The sequence below is a fragment of the Triticum aestivum genome, chromosome 5D (assembly GCF_018294505.1).
Source record: "Triticum aestivum cultivar Chinese Spring chromosome 5D, IWGSC CS RefSeq v2.1, whole genome shotgun sequence".
In the NCBI taxonomy this organism is placed as follows: Eukaryota; Viridiplantae; Streptophyta; class Magnoliopsida; order Poales; family Poaceae; genus Triticum; species Triticum aestivum.
This window is the reverse complement of record NC_057808.1, coordinates 327,057,355-327,077,245: the sequence shown is the minus strand read 5'-3', so window position 1 is coordinate 327,077,245 and position 19,891 is coordinate 327,057,355. Positions and strand designations below refer to the sequence as shown.

Here is a 19,891-nt window from a genome sequence, read left to right as displayed (position 1 = left end):
AATATTACTCATTTCCTGTATTTTCTTAATTAAGGAAACTACATCCACTCAAAACTTATTTTTTTGCGTAGGAACAGGGTAAGATAGTACTAAGGATGACAAGTGTTGTCCTATCAAATTTTCTGCACTGCTCCTAATTCCAACGTCTTGGTTTCCTTCAATCGAATGAGCCCTAAGCATTAATTCAACCAATAATATACCAGACATGTGTCATAAAACATACGAGAAAACGTACTTGTGGTTGGATGATAATTGTACCATATCAGAGATCAAATTAACTCCAGCTTTGACGAATTACGTGTCCCAATAAGGCCGATCATTTGTTCAGTGTAAGGTGACGTTCTCATTCATAACAAGATGCATGCGATGCCTTCCTCAATCTTGAGGCTTCACGACTATGGTCTTCAGTAGGTGATGCGTCCGTAGTAGTACTTGGTGTTTTTAAAAGAAATTGTTTAAGAACCTTTTTAATACGAATTCAAGGGTATGGTTTTCATGGAGCATTAGTTGTGTTTTGTTGGTCAAGTTAGTAATTGAAGTCGAAATGCAAAAGACGCCAATGTTAATTGGGAAGGAGGGAGTAATTTAAAGGGAAATAATTCATGATCTAAAATATTTGAAGAAGTTACAACATATAGATGATTTGAGTATTGTGTGCATGAGTACATTTTGTGCAAAATACCATGTCGGTGCACACAAAGATACGTTGAGCTATTTCTCATCTCGAAACATATTTTCACAAATTCTTTAGACCTCTTTTTTACAGTCCGAGGAAATTCGTGCCCTGATAGTTTGATTCTACTAACTCCGTCGCACCCAATCAGCAAATGTTTCTCTCAGTACTCAGCAAATGTTTCTCTCAGTACTTAGCAAATGTTAGTACCTGGCTGTTTGGCCATCCTCGGCTCAAGCAGCCAATGAAATTGAAACCATGGAGCAACAAACCTTCTCTTGGTACCTATAAATAACGTCGGCAGAGCCCATATGAGCCTAAGACTGGGGGGGCTCATGAACAACCTTTATGTTTCGCCCATAAGTAGCAACAGGATAGCAAGTGTTGTTTTTCTTAACTCCCTCGGACTCTCCATCAGCCTAAATTTGCTACAGCCAGTACAAGGATATAATACCAAAATGTAAAGGGTGCTTCATTTTCAGAGGCCTGGCAAGTCACACGAGACACAGACACATGTTCGAAAGCGTCTTCTGACGACAGTAATACTACTAACTAGAGTGCTAGACAAAGACAATGAACTTAAACCTCATTGTCGGCACTGACGAACACCGATGGCACGCCAATATATTTCAGAAAGAACAAGACACAAAATGCTAGCAGTTCCTTTTACTCTTAACAGAACTGGTTCCTTTTGAGAAGCCATTCTCTGCATGTTGCATCTCTGATCGAAGACACTGCATCAGGCGATAGAACTGTCTCGTCGGAGCCACCTCTCCAGCGATGCCCAGGAGTTGGTCCTGGCCTAATAGTACTCTTCTGCTTTACCTGCATGACAACGGAAACACTCTTTATGCAGCTTATCAAATAAAGGAAATGCAACCAAAATATATTGCACATCTGCATATACAGGAACTGATCGCCACTTGGCACAAATCAGCTTAAAGTTTCAGCAGACGCATGCATGGCCCGGAGGAAAATATCAGATGCATTACGCGAAAGACCGATCTAAGTCAATCACATAGATTTCGCTTAAGCAAGATCCAGAATCCAATGGTTTAAGCTGCTTGGAGTAGTATGGCTTTTCAGTTTTCAATGAAATGCAGCAGAGAACAGGAGATTCTGCCCTTGTTAGAAAAAACAACAGGATTACTATGTCGAAGCATGCATGAAAATGATGCATTCCACTTGTACCCCTGCTGAGGCACTGACCAAACTAAAAAAGCGCGAACAACACCAATTTTGCAAACAGCTAAATACCAAAAATACTGATGATCCTTTTTCAGTTGTATTCCTTTGGTCTTTGTACGTAAACTTTAATGGAATTGGGCAATGCACCCATAAGACAATAATTTTAAAATTTAATAATTTCATGCATTTCATTCATAGTTTCAAATAGACAACGAGAATACATAAGATGAAATTTATTGTGTGAAATGAAGTTTCCCTACCTTTAAATAAGACCTGAGCTTCAGCTGAAGCCCTTTTGTATGTTAGTAATTCATTTATAGCATCCTCACTAGACATCACAACGTTCCCACCATAGCTAATAAACAATGCACGAAGAAGCCTTGCTTTAGAGAGAATGAGCTCTATAAAGCACATTTCATTTCGACGCCAATTAATGCCGGTCATCTGCACAACCTGAAGGTTGGCACACATGCCATCAGTCCATAATGCATTTTGAAACTCTCCATTTGCCTCAAATTTCTGCTCCTCCTTATCATAGATCTTCACATATAAAAGTAAAAAAGACAATTAACCTGAAGCGCCAAAATGACCTTTAAACAATGTTAATATGAAATATGAATGGGAACATTCATAAATCAGGATTACCTCTATTTTAAGCTTTTCAAGATTTGGGGCACTCTTTAGTAAGCAAAACGCTAACATAATAGGGGGTTGCTCACAAAAGTGCATACGCAACTTCAAGCTCTTCAAGTTGTGAAAGGTGCACAGAATTATCTTCGGTATCATAGCACTCTGAAAAATAGGACAAAGAGAGAGCGAGGATAATATCAGGACTTAAACTGGATGCATCTCTAGAATCTAGGAGCAATGCAAACGAAGGGACAGATATTGTTTCTATATAAATAGAAAAGAGATCATAAATGTTCAAAGGTTCAGCACACCCTAAACCACACAAATCAATACATTTTGCAAACGAAAAAGGAAAAATATGCATCAGCCTCATTTATCAAGTTGGGAATTGGAATAATAAAACACCGAGATGAAAATAAATAATATATGAAGGTTAATATGAACCATGTCTGTGGGACAATGCATGTACAAAGACATGATATAAGTATATAACCCGGAAGAAATTAATTAGTAGATTGGTCGCAGCTAGGCTGAAAGAAGCCAAGCCCAAGGGGCAGACAGGAAATCATTTCAACAGTACAGAGGCCTACATATGTTGGCTCATCTGGGGAGGAAAAAAACTTGCACTTTCAAAATGGAGTACCAAGATCGCGGGGTTTTTAGAGCATCCAAGGACATACAGATAATGATTAGGCCATTTTCCCCCTTTGTTGCATTATGTTTCGTAAGTAATCAACCTTGTGGGCTTGAGGCCAGTTAGGGCAAAGCTATTTGTACTCTGTTTTGTGTACTCTAATATGGTTGCCTAATGATATCAGCACAGCTGCGGCAACCTAGCTTTTCGGACAGATTAAAGAAAAAAAACTCCCCATATTCCAATGAAGGGCATTTTAACTAGTTTCGGATTGATTCCGCGAAACAAGAGACTCAAAAGATAAAATAAGCAACTGGGGACATAAGCATTTACCGGTGCGTTGAATGAGACGACCAAAAGCTTCCTAACTTGAACAAGCCCGTGAAGAAACTTGGCAAAATCGTGGTGAACAACATTGTCCCACCAATCGATGACTGCGGAATTCAGGCATGTCAAGTCCTTGAGGATCCAGCCATAATAGTTCTCTGAACAAATCGTCAAGTGCCTGAGATTGGGCGCCCGAATCACCCATTCTCTGATGTACTCGCCACCGATGAAAACATCTGTAAGTACCAGATAGTCGAGCAACGGGGATGTCCTAATGATCTCCTCAAGTGGTACTCCCCATAGTCCTGTAAGTGGACGTTTGCGAGAGTTAATTTCCTAAGCTCCGGGAAGGCCACGAAGCCCGCGGGTAGGAGCGGAATGGCGCAGCCGAAGAGACTGAGGGAGGTGAGCCAGCTGCAGGAGAAGACGGAGGAGGGGAGGGTGGGGAACGTGTCGTTGAAGCTGAGGTCCAGGATCTCGACACCCCTGCGGGCGAGGACGAAGAGCCAGTCGTGGACGCGGCCTGCGTAGGGCCCGTCGAGCTCCGCGTGGAAGAGCCGGACGCGGGCGGGGCAGCGGAGGAGGATGCCGTCGAGGGCCCCCAGCCCCGCCGGCGCGCCCTCATCGCCTCCGAGGCAGGGGAAATGGAGGTCGAGGGATGGGAGGGCCTCCCATCGGTGTCGCCAGGTGCGGGAGAGCACCGACGTGCGGACGGCGTCGCGGATGTCGAGACGGACGAGGATGCTGTCGACGGCGTCCGGGGGCAGGGAGATCAGGGCGTCCGCCTCCGCCAGTGCGGCCTCCTTCACCCGGCCCCGGCGCTTCTTCCCGTGGTCGCGTGGCGGCGCCGTTTCCACCAGGCCATGGCGCAGCGGCGCCATTTTCACCGGGTGATCGCGCGGCAGCGCGGTTCTAGGGTTTGAGGCGGAGCATTTGCTTCGGGCCTGTTTTTTCTAAAAAATAAAATAAGGGCGTGCCTAGACAGTCAGTTGAAAAAGAAATTAAGGCCAGTCGATTTTGTGAACCATCGGATGCGAAATCGACGGCCCACAGCCTTTCTTCAACCTCCCGCACATCTCCTTCCTCCCACCGCCAGCTACCACCGGCCTAACCGCCGCCCCCTATCGGCCAGCGGCGCTCCCACGACCGCCCCGTCCTTTCCTGAACCACCCTCACCGTCGGTCTACCGCCACCCCTGGCCATCCCTCTAGCCCCCCTCCCTCGCGTCGAGTTTTTTCTTCGACGAAGCCCCACCACCGCCCCTCCATCGTCGTCCACCACTGCCCCATCCTGAACCCTAAGATAGATAATGGGGGGTGATGACGGCGAGCCCCTTCCTTCATTCAAAAATCGACTAACCCCGAATTCGAAAATCAACCGGCTGACATGTAGCTAAACTGACGGCGAGCCCCTTACTAAGTATGGATATAAACAGGGAAGACAAGGAATTTTTTTATTTAGTTAAGATTTTGATTTAATTATGTGTATTGAATAGGAATGCAAATAAACTCAAAGTTTTGAATAACCAACTAGTACAACTATAGTCGCGCTACAGTGGTTTGGGCAGTGTGCCGCTAAATGGTACTCCATTCGTATCAAAATATAAGACATTTTTAGGCTAAACTAGCCTAAAAACGCCTTATATTTTGGTACATACAATTGTCCTTAAAATTACAGAATATAGCAGACTATAATCGTTTGAACCGAGTATCGCTATTTAGCATAGCCCATTATTTAAAACTATGAAATAAAGTTTTTTTTGGTAATACTTGATTTGAGAGAACCCATAAGGCGAGGAAATAAACATGTCAGCTCTCATTTGATATAATAGTACACCCTCTGTAACTTAATATAAAACTTTTTTGACACTATAACTGTGTCAAGACGTTTTTTAACACTATAACAGTGTCAAAAAGCGTTATAATAAGTCACTGGGGGAGTAGATAATAGTAGAGATTGTTCAAGGAATAAACCAAAGTTTAGAGTTACAAGGGGGTGTGTGCCGATGCACAACCACCTTTTGAGAAGGTTACTTGAACCTATAAGTCCAAGTTATAAACTCTAATACAATCTTCCTAATAGTTACACCAAAAGTGTGGTTATCTCTCCGAAAGACACACATTGTGAGAATCGCACAACTTCCAGGGAATGGTGAGGGTCACGAAAGGCCAAGACGCATCAACTAGCGTCGCCGGGTTAGGGAGGCCCATATGCCTTGGATTAAGAGGTGTTGAAGAAGGCCGAGTTGGTCCCAAACTGCAGAGGCCATTGGTCATGGCAGTGAAGACGTGCAAAGTGTCTTCGAGCAGACAGTCGTAGCATGGCAGACATCTGACTATATGATGTTTTCTCGGTGCAAGTGCGCCCTAGTGGTGAGTCTATTTTTGAACAAGAGCCACCCCAAGATCTTGACCTTGTTGGGTACTTTGGAGCGCTAAATAAGGTCAGCATCGGCGGTGTTTTTTAAGCTCTCTTTCTAGCGGTGGTAGGATGATTTGGCATGCAATGGGTGTTGGGGAACGTAGCATGCAATTTCAAAAAACTTCCTATAATCACGCAAGATCTATCAAGGAGATGCATAGCAATGAGAGGGGAGAGTGTATCCACGTACCCTCGTAGACCGAAAGCGGAAGCGTTAGGTTAACGCGGTTGATGTAGTCGAACGTCTTCGTGATCCAACTGATCAAGTACCAAACGTACGACACCTTTGAGTTCGGCACACGTTCAGCTCGATGACGTACCTCGAACTCTTGATCCAGCAAAGTGTCGAGGGAGAGTTTCGTCAGCACGACGGCGTGGTGACGGTGATGGTGATGTGATCCGTGTGCGCTTCGCCTAAGCACTACGTGAATATGACCGCGTGAGTAAACCGTGGAGGGAGACGCCGCACACGGCTTGAAACATTTGGTGTGTCTCCAAGGGGTGCCCTGCCCACGTATATAAAGGAGGGAGAGGGAGGAGGTCGGCTCTAGGGGGCGCGCCATGAGGGGGGACACTACTAGGACTCCCAGTCCTAGTAGGATTCGCCCCCCCCCCCCTCTTATTCCTTCTCATGGAGGGGGAAAAGGGGAAGGGAGAGGGAAGAGGAGAAGGAAAGGGGGGCGCGCCCCCTCCCCTAGTCCAATTCAGACTCCCCATGGGAGGGGGGCGCAACCACCCCTTGTGGGCTGCCTCCCCTCTCCCCTATGGCCCATGTAGGCCCATTACTTTCCCCGAGGGGTTCCGGTAACCCCTCGGTACTTCAAAAAATACCCGAACCACTCCGAAACCATTCCGGTGCCGAATACCATCGTCCAATATATCAATCTTTACCTCTCGACCATTTCGAGACTCCTCGTCATGTCTGTGACCTTATCCGGGACTCCAACAATCTTCAGTCACCAAAACACATAACTCATAATACAAATCGTCATTGAATGTTAAGTGTGCGGACCCTACGGGTTCGAGAACTATGTAGAAATGACCGAGACACATCTCTGATCAATAACCAACAGCAGAACCTGGATGCTCATATTGGTTCCTACATATTCTACGAAGATCTTTATCGGTCAAACCGCAATGACAACATACGTCATTCCCTTTGTCATCGGTATGTTACTTGCCCGAGATTCGATCGTCGATATCCTCATACCTAGTTCAATCTCGTTACCAGCAAGTCTCTTTACTCGTTCCGTAATGCATCACCCCGCAACTAACTCATTAGTCACATTGCTTGCAAGGCTTATCATGATGTGCATTACCGAGAGGGCCCAGAGATACCTCTCCGATACTCAGAGTGACAAATCCTAATCTCGATCTATGCCAACCCAACAAACACCTTCGGAGACACCTGTAGAGCATCTTTATAATCACCCAGTTACGTGATAACCCACAAGCATAGAGGATCAATTGTAGCCTCTTTCGATAAGTAAGAGTGTCGAACCCAACGAGGAGCTAAAGGTAGAACAAATATTCCCTCAAGTTCTATCGACCACCGATACAACTCTATGCACGCTTAACGTTCGCTTTACCTAGAACAAGTATGAAACTAGAAGTACTTTGTAGGTGTTGTTGGATAGGTTTGCAAGAATATAAAGAGCACGTACATAAAAAACTAGGGGCTGTTTAGATAAAGACACAATAAAGTTAGTATAGCGAGTGTGGAAAAGTGGTGGTAGGAGTTGCGAAATTGTCCCTAAGAAATTGACTACTTTAGTAGACCGATAGCAAGTTTTATGTGGGAGAGGCCACTGCTAGCATGTCATCCCTGACTTGGAATTCTATGCACTTATGATTGAAACTATTAGCAAGCATCCGCAACTACTACGTTCATTAAGGTAAAACCCAACCATAGCATTAAGATATATTGGTCCCCCTTCAATCCCGTATGCATCAATTTCTATGCTAGGTTGAAGCTTATGTCACTCTTGCCCTCCAATACATAGTCCTATCAACATACAACTAACCCTATGGTGTGATCCACGCGCGCGCTCATATGATGGGCACCAAAGGACAGCAACATAACCACAAGCAAATTAAACCAATCATAGCAATTCACCAATTACCGATAGGACAACGAAAATCTACTCAGACATCATAGGATGGCAACACATCATTGGATAATAATATGAAGCATAAAGCACCATGTTCAAGTAGAGGGTACAGCGGGTTGCGGGAGAGTGGATGATGCCTACTACACAACCTTCTTCTTGTAGACGTTGTTGGGCCTCCAAGTGCAGAGGTTTGTAGGATAGTAGCAAATTTCCCTCAAGTGGATGACCTAAGGTTTATCAATCTGTGGGAGGCGTAGGTTGAAGATGGTCTCTCTCAAACAACCCTGCAACCAAATAACAAAGAGTCTCTTGTGTCCCCAACACACCCAATACAATAGTAAATTGTATAGGTGCACTAGTTCGGCGAAGAGATGGTGATACAAGTGCAATATGGATGATAGATATAGGTTTTTGTAATCTGAAAATACAAAAAACAACAAGGTAGCAAGTGATAAAAGTGAGCACGAACGGTATTGCAATGCGTTGAAACAAGGCCTAGGGTTCATACTTTCACTAGTGCAAGTTCTCTCAACGATAATAACATAATTGGATCATATAACTATCCCTCAACATGCAACAAAGAGTCACTCCAAAGTCACTAATAGCGGAGAACAAACGAAGAGATTATGGTAGGGTACGAAACCACCTCAAAGTTATTCTTTTGGATCGATCTATTCAAGAGTCTGTAGTAAAATAACACGAAGCTATTCTTTCCGTTCAATCTATCATAGAGCTCGTACTAGAATAACACCTTAAGACACAAATCAACCAAAACCCTAATGTCACCTAGATACTCCAATGTCACCTCAAGTATCTGTGGGTATGATTATACGATATGCATCACACAATCTCAGATTCATCTATTCAAACCAACACAAAGAACTTCAAAGAGTGCCCCAAAGTTTCTACCGGAGAGTCAAGACGAAAACGTGTGCCAACCCCTATGCATAAGTTCACGAGATTACGGAACCCGCAAGTTGATCACCAAAACATACATCAAGTGGATCACGTGATATCCCATTGTCACCACAGATAAGCACATGCAAGACATACATCAAGTGTTCTCAAATCCTTAAAGACTCAATCTGATAAGATAACTTCAAAGGGAAAACTCAATCCATTACAAGAGAGTAGAGGGGGAGAAACATCATAAGATCCAACTACAATAGCAAAGCTCGCGATACATCAAGATCGTATCACCTCAAGAACGAGAGAGAGAGAGAGAGAGAGAGAGAGAGAGAGAGAGACCAAACACATAGCTACTGGTACATACCCTCAGCCCCGAGGGTGAACTACTCCCTCCCCGTCATGGAGAGCGACGGGATGATGAAGATGGCCACCGGTGAGGGGTCCCCCCTCCGGCAGGGTGCCGGAACAGGGTCCCGATTGGTTTTTGGTGGCTACAGAGGCTTGCGGCGGTGGAACTCCCGATCTATTCTGTTCTTCGGTGTTTTTAGGGTATATGGATATATATAGGCGAAAGAAGTCGGTCAGGGGAGCCACGAGGGGCCCACGAGGGTGGGGGGCGCGCCCAGGGGGTAGGGCGCGCCTCCCTGCCGCGTGGCTTCCTCGTTGCTTCCCTTACGTGCACTCCAAGTCCCCTGGATTGCTTCCGTTCCAAAAATAACTCTCCCAAATGTTTCATTCCGTTTGTACTCCGTTTGATATTCCTTTTCTTCGAAACACTGAAATAGGCAAGAAAACAGCAATATGGGTTGGGCCTCCGGTTAATAGGTTAGTCCCAAAAAAATATAAAAGTGTATAATAAAGCCCATAAACATCCAAAACAGATAATAATAGCATGAATGCTTTATAAATTATAGATACGTTGGAGACGTATCAGCATCCCCAAGCTTAATTCCTGCTCGTCCTCAAGTAGGTAAATGATAAAAGAAATAATTTATGAAGTGTGAGTGCTAGTAGGTGCACAAGTTTGATCAATGATAATTTCAATCACCTTTTTAGCATCATTATATGTCATAACAGTAGCTCAATTCATAAAACTTCTAAGTAACAAGCTATTCACATGTTAAAGCATAGACCATAAACTTTCTTGAAAACTAGCAAACTATGTTCTCAGTCATCAAACAATTGCAATTCATCTTATTTTCAGGAAGGGTCTATGTCAGAGCTTTGATTTAGCAAATCCCACATACTCAACTATCATATAGTCTTCCATGATTGCTACCACTCAAAGCATATTTTTAGAACAAATAGCATCCATCGAACACAGAGAAAGATAGGGGCTTAATGTTTTGCCTCCCAACTTACTTATCATATAGATAATTGTCAACAATAATAATTCATGATCAAATATATTTGAATGGCCATATATGCTTGGATCTTCCATCACATGATGCTTGCCAACTAAAGAGTAGGTTGGAATGAGAAGGAATACTACTGACTCTTGCATAAAAGTAAAAGATAGGCCCTTCGCAGAGGGAAGCAGGGATTTGCAGAGGTGCCAGAGCTCGAAGCTTTTAAAACAGAGATGAAAATAATTTTGAGAGGTATGCTTTCATTGTCAACATAACAACCAAGAGTTCCCAATATCTTCCATGCTACACACATTATAGGCGGTTCCCAAACAGAATGGTAAAGATTTTACTCCCCCTCCACCAACAATCACACTCCACGGCTTGTCCGAAACAACGGGTGTCGTGCAACTATCAACATTCCTGGGGAAGTTTTGTTTAATTTATTTGCGATTTTGTTTTTGATCTTTTGATCATAGGACTAGGCATCCCAATTACCAGCCATTTTCTCGTGAAGGATGAGCGGAGTCCACTCATCGTGAGAATAACCCACCTAGCATGGAAGATACTGACAGCCCCTAGTCGCTACATGAGCGATTCGGGCATACAAAACAGATTATTATTTGAAGGTTTAGAGTTTGGCACATGCAAATTTACTTGGAACGGCAGGTAAATACCGCCTATAGGTAGATATGGTGGACACTCATGGCAGAAACTTGGTTCAAGGATTTTGGATGCACAAGCAGTATTCCCGCTTAGTACAGAAATTTTGGCTAGCAAAGGATTCTAAATAGCAAGCACCACATGTTGAAGGATCTATAACAATATAACTTCTATACAAATATACCCAAGCATAACTCATTATGTTGTCTTCCTTGTCCAATTTCAACTAATTTGCTCAGGTATGAAAATAATTAATGGGGCTCACAATCATAGAAGATGTCCAAGATAGTATATTTATATGTGAAATCTCTCTTCCTTCAATATTCTTTTATGAATTGTTCAAATGACCAATACAATGTTTGCTAACCTTCAATAAATTTACCACCTCTACTTCTTAGATGTGAAGTCATTACTCCCAATGGGGTAAGCATATGAAACATATATAATTTCAGATTTATGACATTCAACTCATTCAACCATTTACTCATAGGATATAAGTGAAGCACACGAGTAAATGACAAACTACTCCAAAAGGATATAAGTGAAGATCAATGAGTAGTTAAATAATTATGTAGCTATGTGAAGACTCTCTCTCACTTAAGAATTTCAGATCTTGGTATTTTATTCAAACAGCAAGCAAAACAAAAGAAAACAAAATGATGCTCCAAGCAAAACACATATCATGTGGTGAATAAAAATATAGCTCCAAGTAAAGTTACCGATGAACGAAGACGAAAGAGGGGATGCCATCCGGGGCATCCCCAAGCTTAAGCTCTTGGTTGTCCTTGAATATTACCTTGGGGTGCCTTGGGCACCCCCAAGCTTAGGCTCTTTCCACTCCTTATTCCATAGTCCATCGTATCTTTACCCAAAACTTGAAAACTTCACAACACAAAACTTAACAGAAAACTCGTAAGCTCCGTTAGTATAAGAAAATAAATCACCATTTAGGTACTGTTGTGAACTCATTCTAAATTCTTATTGGTGTAATATCTAATTTATTCCGACTTCTCTATGGTTCATACCCTCCGATACTACTCATAGATTCATCAAAATAAGCAAACAACACATTGAAAACATAATCTGTCAAAAACAGAACAGTCTGTAGTAATCTGCATCAAACTCAAACTTATGGAACTCAGAAAAATCTGCCAAAATAGGAAGACCTAGATAATTTGATTATTGATCTACTGCAATTGAAATCAGTATTTTATCACTTTCTGGTAATTTTTAACAATTGTTTTCGTGAGCAGAAAGTTTCTGTCTTTTTCAGCAAGATCAAATAATTATCATCCAAGAAGATCCTATAGGTCTTATTTGGCACAAACACTAATTAAAACATAAAACCACATCTAACCAGAGGCTAGATGAATTATTTATTACTAAACAGGAGAACAATCAAGGAATAAAAATAAAATTGGGTTGCCACCCAACAAGCGCTAACGTTTAACGCCCCTAGCTAGGCATGATGATTTCAATGATGCTCACATAAAGGATAAGAATTGAAACATAATGGGAGCATCATGAAGCATATGACTAGCACATTTAAGTCTAACCTTCTTCCTATTCATAGGGATTTTGTGAGCAAACAACTTATGAGAACAATAATCAACTAGCATAGGAAGGTAAAACAAGCATAGCTTCAAGATTTTCAACACATAGAGAGGAAACTTGATATTATTGCAATTCCTACAAGCATATGTTCCTCCCTCATAATAATTTTCAGTAGCATCATGAATGAATTCAACAATATAACCAGCACCTAAAGCATTCTTTTCATGATCTACAAGCATAGAAAATTTACTACTCTCCACATAAGCAAAATTCTTCTTATTTAGAATAGTGGGAGTATCATAAGAGACTCGAATACTAAAAAATGTTTCCACATTAAAAGAGTAATGTTCAGAAAAAGGGTAATCATAATCATGACAAGTTTTATAAATATAATCATCACTACTTTTATAGCATAAGTTTCATCACAATAATCATCATAAGTAGCAACTTTGTTCTCATCATAATCAATTGAAACCTCTTCCAAGATAGTGGACTCATCACTAAATAAAGTCATGACCTCTCCAAATCCACTTTCATAATTATCACAATAAGATTCAACATCCTCCAAAATAGTGGGATAATTACTTCCTAAAGTTGACACTCTTCCAAACCCACTTTCATCAATATAATCATCATAGGTAAGAGGCATGCTATCATCATAACAACTTTGCATATCAAAACTTGGGAGGCTAAAAATATCATCTTCATTAAACGTAGCATCCCCAAGCTTGGGACAAACATTAATTGCAGAAAATATATTCTCAAATATGTCATTCTCATCAAACATAGCCTCCCCAAGCTTGGGCCTTTTCATATCATAAGCATAATCACTCTCATCATTAATAGTATGGATAGCACCAATAGTATGGCAACTATCATCATCACAATGAGTAGTAGGAGCAACATCATTTGAGGGAGATACCTTTCCACCTTTGTTGCTCCGTCTTTTCTTTTTCTTCTTCACATTATATGTGGGTTCAACCTTCTTCTCTGAGCTCCTTATTGATGAGATTAGTTGAATAGAAAGCTCCTCCTCGTTACCTGATTCATCATAAGAAATAATAGGAGGATATTGGGAAGTCTCTTCCCTTTCATTAGTGTTCCCTTCATCTTCTATTTGCTTTCTTTTCTTTATGTAATTGGCAATATAAGGATTTTCAATGCAATTCACTGCACAATACATATAAATCTTCTCTAGATCAAAATCAAGAAATCTATCAAGATTAAATTTTGGAATACCCTCAGTTATACGTTTCATTTCTTCATACCCCAAAACAAGACTAAGCTCTTTATGATGCTCAAGGGTAATCAAATTATCACAATTTTTGGACACTATTCGGTCATGAAACAATTCGCATTGGAGATTTAAATGACCATGTTCATTGCAAAGTTCACAAGGATCGCGAAAAATATTGAATTTTTCAGCACAAACATCAAGACTTTCTTGCAAAAATTTAGTTTCTAAATGCTTATGCCTCTTGCAATATCTATCTTCCCTATTTGGTGTGTACTTGCAAACCCAATACACTCCACAAAAATCAACATGCTTATAAGAGATGTTTTCATCATGACCAGTGCACTCATCATTAGTATTATGGATATTCAAGGAATTCATACTAACAACATTGCAATCATGCTCATCGTTCAAAGATTTAGTACCAAACATTTTGTAGATTTCTTCTTCTAGCACTTGAGCACAATTTTCCTTTTCATCATACTTACGAAAGATATTAAAAAGATGAAGCGTATGAGACAAACTCAATTCCATTTTTTTGTAAAACTAAACTAGTGATAAAACAAGAAACAAAAAGATTCGATTGCAAGATCTAAAGATATACCTTCAAGCACTCACCTCCCCGGCAACGGCGCCAGAAAAGAGCTTGATGTCTACTACACAACCTTCTTCTTGTAGACGTTGTTGGGCCTCCAAGTGCAGAGGTTTGTAGGACAGTAGCAAATTTCCCTCAAGTGGATGACCTAAGGTTTATCAATCCGTGGGAGGCATAGGTTGAAGATGGTCTCTCTCAAACAACCCTGCAACCAAATAACAAAGAGTCTCTTGTGTCCCCAACAGACCCAATATAATGGTAAATTGTATAGGTGCACTAGTTCGGCGAAGAGATGGTGATACAAGTGCAATATGGATGATAGATATAGGTTTTTGTAATATGAAAATATAAAAACAGCAAGGTAGCAAGTGATAAAAGTGAGCACGAACGGTATTGCAATGCGTTGAAACAAGGCCTAGGGTTCATACTTTAATAACATAATTGGATCATATAACTATCCCTCAACATGCAACAAAGAGTCCCTCCAAAGTCACTAATAGCGGAGAACAAACGAAGAGATTATGGTAGGGTACGAAACCACCTCAAAGTTATTCTTTCGGATCGATCTATTCAAGAGTCTGTAGTAAAATAACACGAAGCTATTCTTTCCGTTCGATCTATCATAGAGTTCGTACTAGAATAACACCTTAAGACACAAATCAACCAAAACCCTAATGTCACCTAGATACTCCAATGTCACCTCAAGTATCCGTGGGTATGATTATACGATATGCATCACACAATCTCAGATTCATCTATTCAAACCAACACAAAGAACTTCAAAGAGTGCCCCAAAGTTTCTACTGGAGAGTCAAGATGAAAACGTGTGCCAACCCCTATGCATAAGTTATGAGATTACGGAACCCGCAAGTTGATCACCAAAACATACATCAAGTGGATCACGTGATATCCCATTGTCACCACAGATAAGCACATGCAAGACATACATCAAGTGTTCTCAAATCCTGAAAGAGTCAATCCGATAAGATAACTTCAAAGGGAAAACTCAATCCATTACAAGAGAGTAGAGGGGGAGAAACATCATAAGATCCAACTACAATAGCAAAGATCGCGATACATCAAGATCGTATCACCTCAAGAACACGAGAGAGAGAGAGAGACCAAACACATAGCTACTGGTACATACCCTCAGCCCCAAGGGTGAACTACTCCCTCCTCGTCATGGAGAGCGCCGGGATGATGAAGATGGCCACTGGTGAGGGATCCCCCCTCCGGCAGGGTGCCGGAACAGGGCCCCGATTGGTTTTTGGTGGCTACAGAGGCTTGCGGCGGCGGAACTCCCGATCTATTCTGTTCTTCGGTGTTTTTAGGGTATATGGATATATATATAGGCGAAAGAAGTCGGTCAGGGGAGCCACGAGGGGCCCATGATGGTGGGGGGTGCGCCCAGGGGGTAGGGCGCACTTCCCTGCCTCGTGGCTTCCTTGTTGCTTCCCTTACGTGCACTCCAAGTCCCCTGGATTGCTTCCGTTCCAAAAATAACTCTCCCGAAGGTTTCAGTCCGTTTGGACTCCGTTTGATATTCCTTTTCTTCGAAACACTGAAATAGGCAAGAAAACAGCAATATGGGCTGGGCCTCCGGTTAATAGGTTAGTCCTAAAAATAATATAAAAGTGTATAATAAAGCTCATAAACATCCAAAACAGATAATAATATAGCATGAATGCTTCATAAATTATAGATACGTTGGAGACGTATCAGTGGACCGCTGTAGATAGATGGGGGAAGGTGATGAAGATGTTGGTGAAGATGACCGAGGTGTTGGTGTAGATCGCCGTCACATGATGATGGCCCCGGCGGCGTTCCGGCGCCACCGGGAGAGAGGGGGAGAGGGGCCCCCTCCTTCTTCTTCCTTGACCTTCCCCCTAGATGGGAGAAGGGTTTACCCCTTGTCCATGGCTTCCATGGCGGCGGAGGGCGCGAGAGCCCCTCCGAGATTGGATCTGCCTCTCTGTCTCCTTCTATTTCTGCGCTCCCTGATTCTGGCCTGTCACCGTTTCTTATATTCCCGGAGATCCGTAACTCTGATTGGGCTGAAATTTGGACACGATTTTTATCCGGATATTGTCTTTCTTGCGGTGAAAGAAGGGCACCAACTGCCTTACGGAGTGGCCACAAGGGCCCAGGGCGCGCCCCTCACCCTCGTGGTCCCCTCGGGCACCGTCTCGCGTTGATTCCACTTCCCAAAATTCACATATATTCCAAAAAAAATCTCCGTCAGTTTTTATCCCATTTGGACTCCGTTTGATATGGATTTTTTACGAAACAAAAAACATGCAACAAACAGGAACTGGCACTGGGCACTAGATCAATATGTTAGTCCCAAAAATAGTATAAAAAGTTGCCAAAAGTATGTAAAAGTTGTAGAATATTGGCATGGAACAATCAAAAATTATAGATACGACGGAGACGTATCATTATGTTGTGACGTTTGATAGCACGCAAGGTGTTCCTCCGGTATTTGGGAGTTGCATAATCTCATAGTCAAAGGAATATGTATAAGTCATGAAGAAAGCAATAGCAATAAAACTTAACGATCATTATGCTAAGCTAACGGATGGGTCTTGTCCATCACATCATTCTCCTAATGATGTGATCCCGTTCATCAAATGACAACACATGTCTATGGTCAGGAAACTTAACCATCTTTGATTAACGAGCTAGTCAACTAGAGGCATACTAGGGACACTTTGTTTTGCCTATGTATTCACACGTGTATCAAGTTTCCGGTTAATACAATGGTGTTGATCATGTTTTGCTCGTGGAAGAGGCTTAGTCAACGGGTCTGCAACATTCTGATCCATACGTATTTTGCAAATCTCTATGTCTCCCTCCTTGACTTGATCGCGGATGGAGTTGAAGCGTCTCTTGATGTGTTTGGTTCTCTTATGAAATCTGGATTCCTTCGCTAAGGCAATTGCTCCAGTATTTTCACAAAAGATTTTCATTGGACCCGATGCACTAGGTATTACACCTAGATCGGATATGAAATCCTTCATCCAGACTCCTTCATTTGCTGCTTCCGAAGCAGCTATGTACTCCGCTTCACACGTAGATCCCGCCACGACGCTCTGCTTGGAACTGCACCAACTGACAGCTCGACCATTCAATATAAATACCTATCCGGTTTGCGACTTGGAGTCATCCGGATCAGTGTCAAAGCTAGCATCGACGTAACCATTTACGACGAGCTCTTTGCCACCCCCATAAACGAGAAACATATCCTTAGTCCTTTTCAGGTATTTCAGGATGTTCTTGAACGTTGTCCAGTGATCCACTCCTGGATTACTTTGGTACCTCCCTGCTAAACTTATAGCAAGGAATACATCAGGTCTGGTACACAACATTCATACATGATAGAACCTATGGCTGAGGCATATGGAACGACTTCCATTTTCTCTCTATCTTCTGCAGTGGTCGGGGATTGAGTCTGACTCAACTTCACACCTTGTAACACAGGCAAGAACCCTTTCTTTGACTGATCCATTTTGAACTTCTTCAAAACTTTATTAAGGTATGTGCTTTGTGAAAGTCCAATTAAGCGTCTTGATCTATCTCTATAGATCTTGATGCCCAAAATATAAGCAGCTTCACCGAGGTCTTTCATTGAAAAATTCTTATTCAAGTATCCTTTTATGCTATCTAGAAACTCTATATCATTTCCAATCAACAATATGTCATCCACATATAATATTAGAAAGGCTACGGAGCTCCCACTCACTTTCTTGTAAATACAGGCTTCTCCAAAAGTCTGTATAAAACCATATGCTTTGATCACACTATCAAAGCGTATATTCCAACTCCGAGAGGCTTGCACCAGTCCATAAATGGATCGCTGGAGCTTGCACACTTTGCCAGCACCTTTAGGATCGACAAAACCTTCTGGTTGCATCATATACAACTCTTCTTTAAGAAATCCATTAAGGAATGTAGTTTTGACATCCATTTGCCAAATTTCATAATCATAAAATGCGGCAATTGCTAACATGATTCGGATAGACTTAAGCATCGCTACGGGTGAGAAGATCTCATCGTAGTCAACTCCTTGAACTTGTCGAAAACCTTTCACAACAAGTTGAGCTTTGTAGATGATACGTCTCCAACGTATCTATATATTTTGATTGTTCCATGCTGTTATATTATCAATCTTGGATGTTTTATAATCATTTTATAGTCATTTTATATCATATTTTGGTACTAACCTATTGACATAGTGCCAAGTGCCAGTTGCTATTTTCTGCATGTTTTTTACATCGCAGGAAATCAATACCAAACGGAGTCCAAATGCAACGAAACTGAAGGAGATTTTTTATGGACCAGAAGACACCCAATGGGCCAAGTGAAGGAAATATGCCCTAGAGGCAATAATAAAGTTGTTATTTATATTTCCTTATATCATGATAAATGTTTGTTGTTCATGCTAGAATTGTATTAACCGGAAACTTAGTACATGTGTGAATACATAGACAAACAGAGTGTCCCTAGTATGCCTCTATTTGACTAGCTCGTTAATCAAACATGATTAAGTTTCCTAACCATAGACATGTGTTGTCATTTGATGAACGGGATCACATCATTAGAGAATGATGTGATGGACAAGACCCATCCATTAGCTTAGCATAATGATCGTTTAGTTTTATTGCCATTGCTTTCTTCATGACTTATACATATTCCTCTGACTATGAGATTATGCAACTCCCGAATACCAGAGGAACACTGTGTGTGCTATCAAACGTCACAACGTAACTGGGTGATTATAAAGATGCTCTATAGGTGTCTCCGAAGGTGTTTGTTGAGTTGGCATAGATCAAGATTAGGATTTGTCACTCCGTGTATCGGAGAGGTATCTCTGGGCCCTCTCGGTAATGCACATCACTATAAGCCTTGCAAGCAACATGACTAATGAGTTAGTTGCGGGATGATGCATTACGGAATGAGTAAAGAGACTTGCCGGTAACGAGATTGAACTAGGTATGAGGATATCGACGATCGAATCTCGGGCAAGTAACATACCGATGACAAAGGGAATGACGTAAGTTGTTATGCGGTTTGACCGATAAAGGTCTTCGTAGAATATGTAGGAGCCAATATGAGCATCCAGGTTCCGCTATTGGTTATTGACCAGAGATGTGTCTCGGTCATGTCTACATAGTTCTCACCTCGGTCATATTGTCGTAGTGCTTAGGCGAAGCCCTGCGCAGATCACATCACCAACACCGTCACCACGCCGTCGTGCTGACGGAACTCTCCCTCGACCCTCTACTAGATCAAGAGCTCAAGGGACGTCATCGTGCTGAACATGGAGGTGGCGTACGTTCGGTACTTGGATCGGTTGGATCGTGAAGACGTTCGACTACATCAACCGCATTACTGAACGCTTCCGCTTTTGGTCTACGAGGGTACGTGGCACACTCTCCCGTCTCATTGCTATGCATATCCTAGATAGATCTTGCGTGATCGAAGGAAATTTTTTGAATTACTACATTCCCCAACAGTGGCATCCGAGCCAGGTCTATGCGTATATGATATATGCATGAGTAGAACACAATGAGTTGTGGGCGATAATATTTATACTGCTTACCACC

The 19,891-nt window shown here is 42.0% G+C and overlaps 1 pseudogene; it reads right to left on the bottom strand.

Annotated features, from left to right (window-relative positions):
- Positions 1-1,004: 1,004 nt before the first annotated feature.
- LOC123124793 (F-box/FBD/LRR-repeat protein At1g13570-like) lies at positions 1,005-4,425 on the bottom strand (annotated as a pseudogene).
- Positions 4,426-19,891: the final 15,466 nt, after the last annotated feature.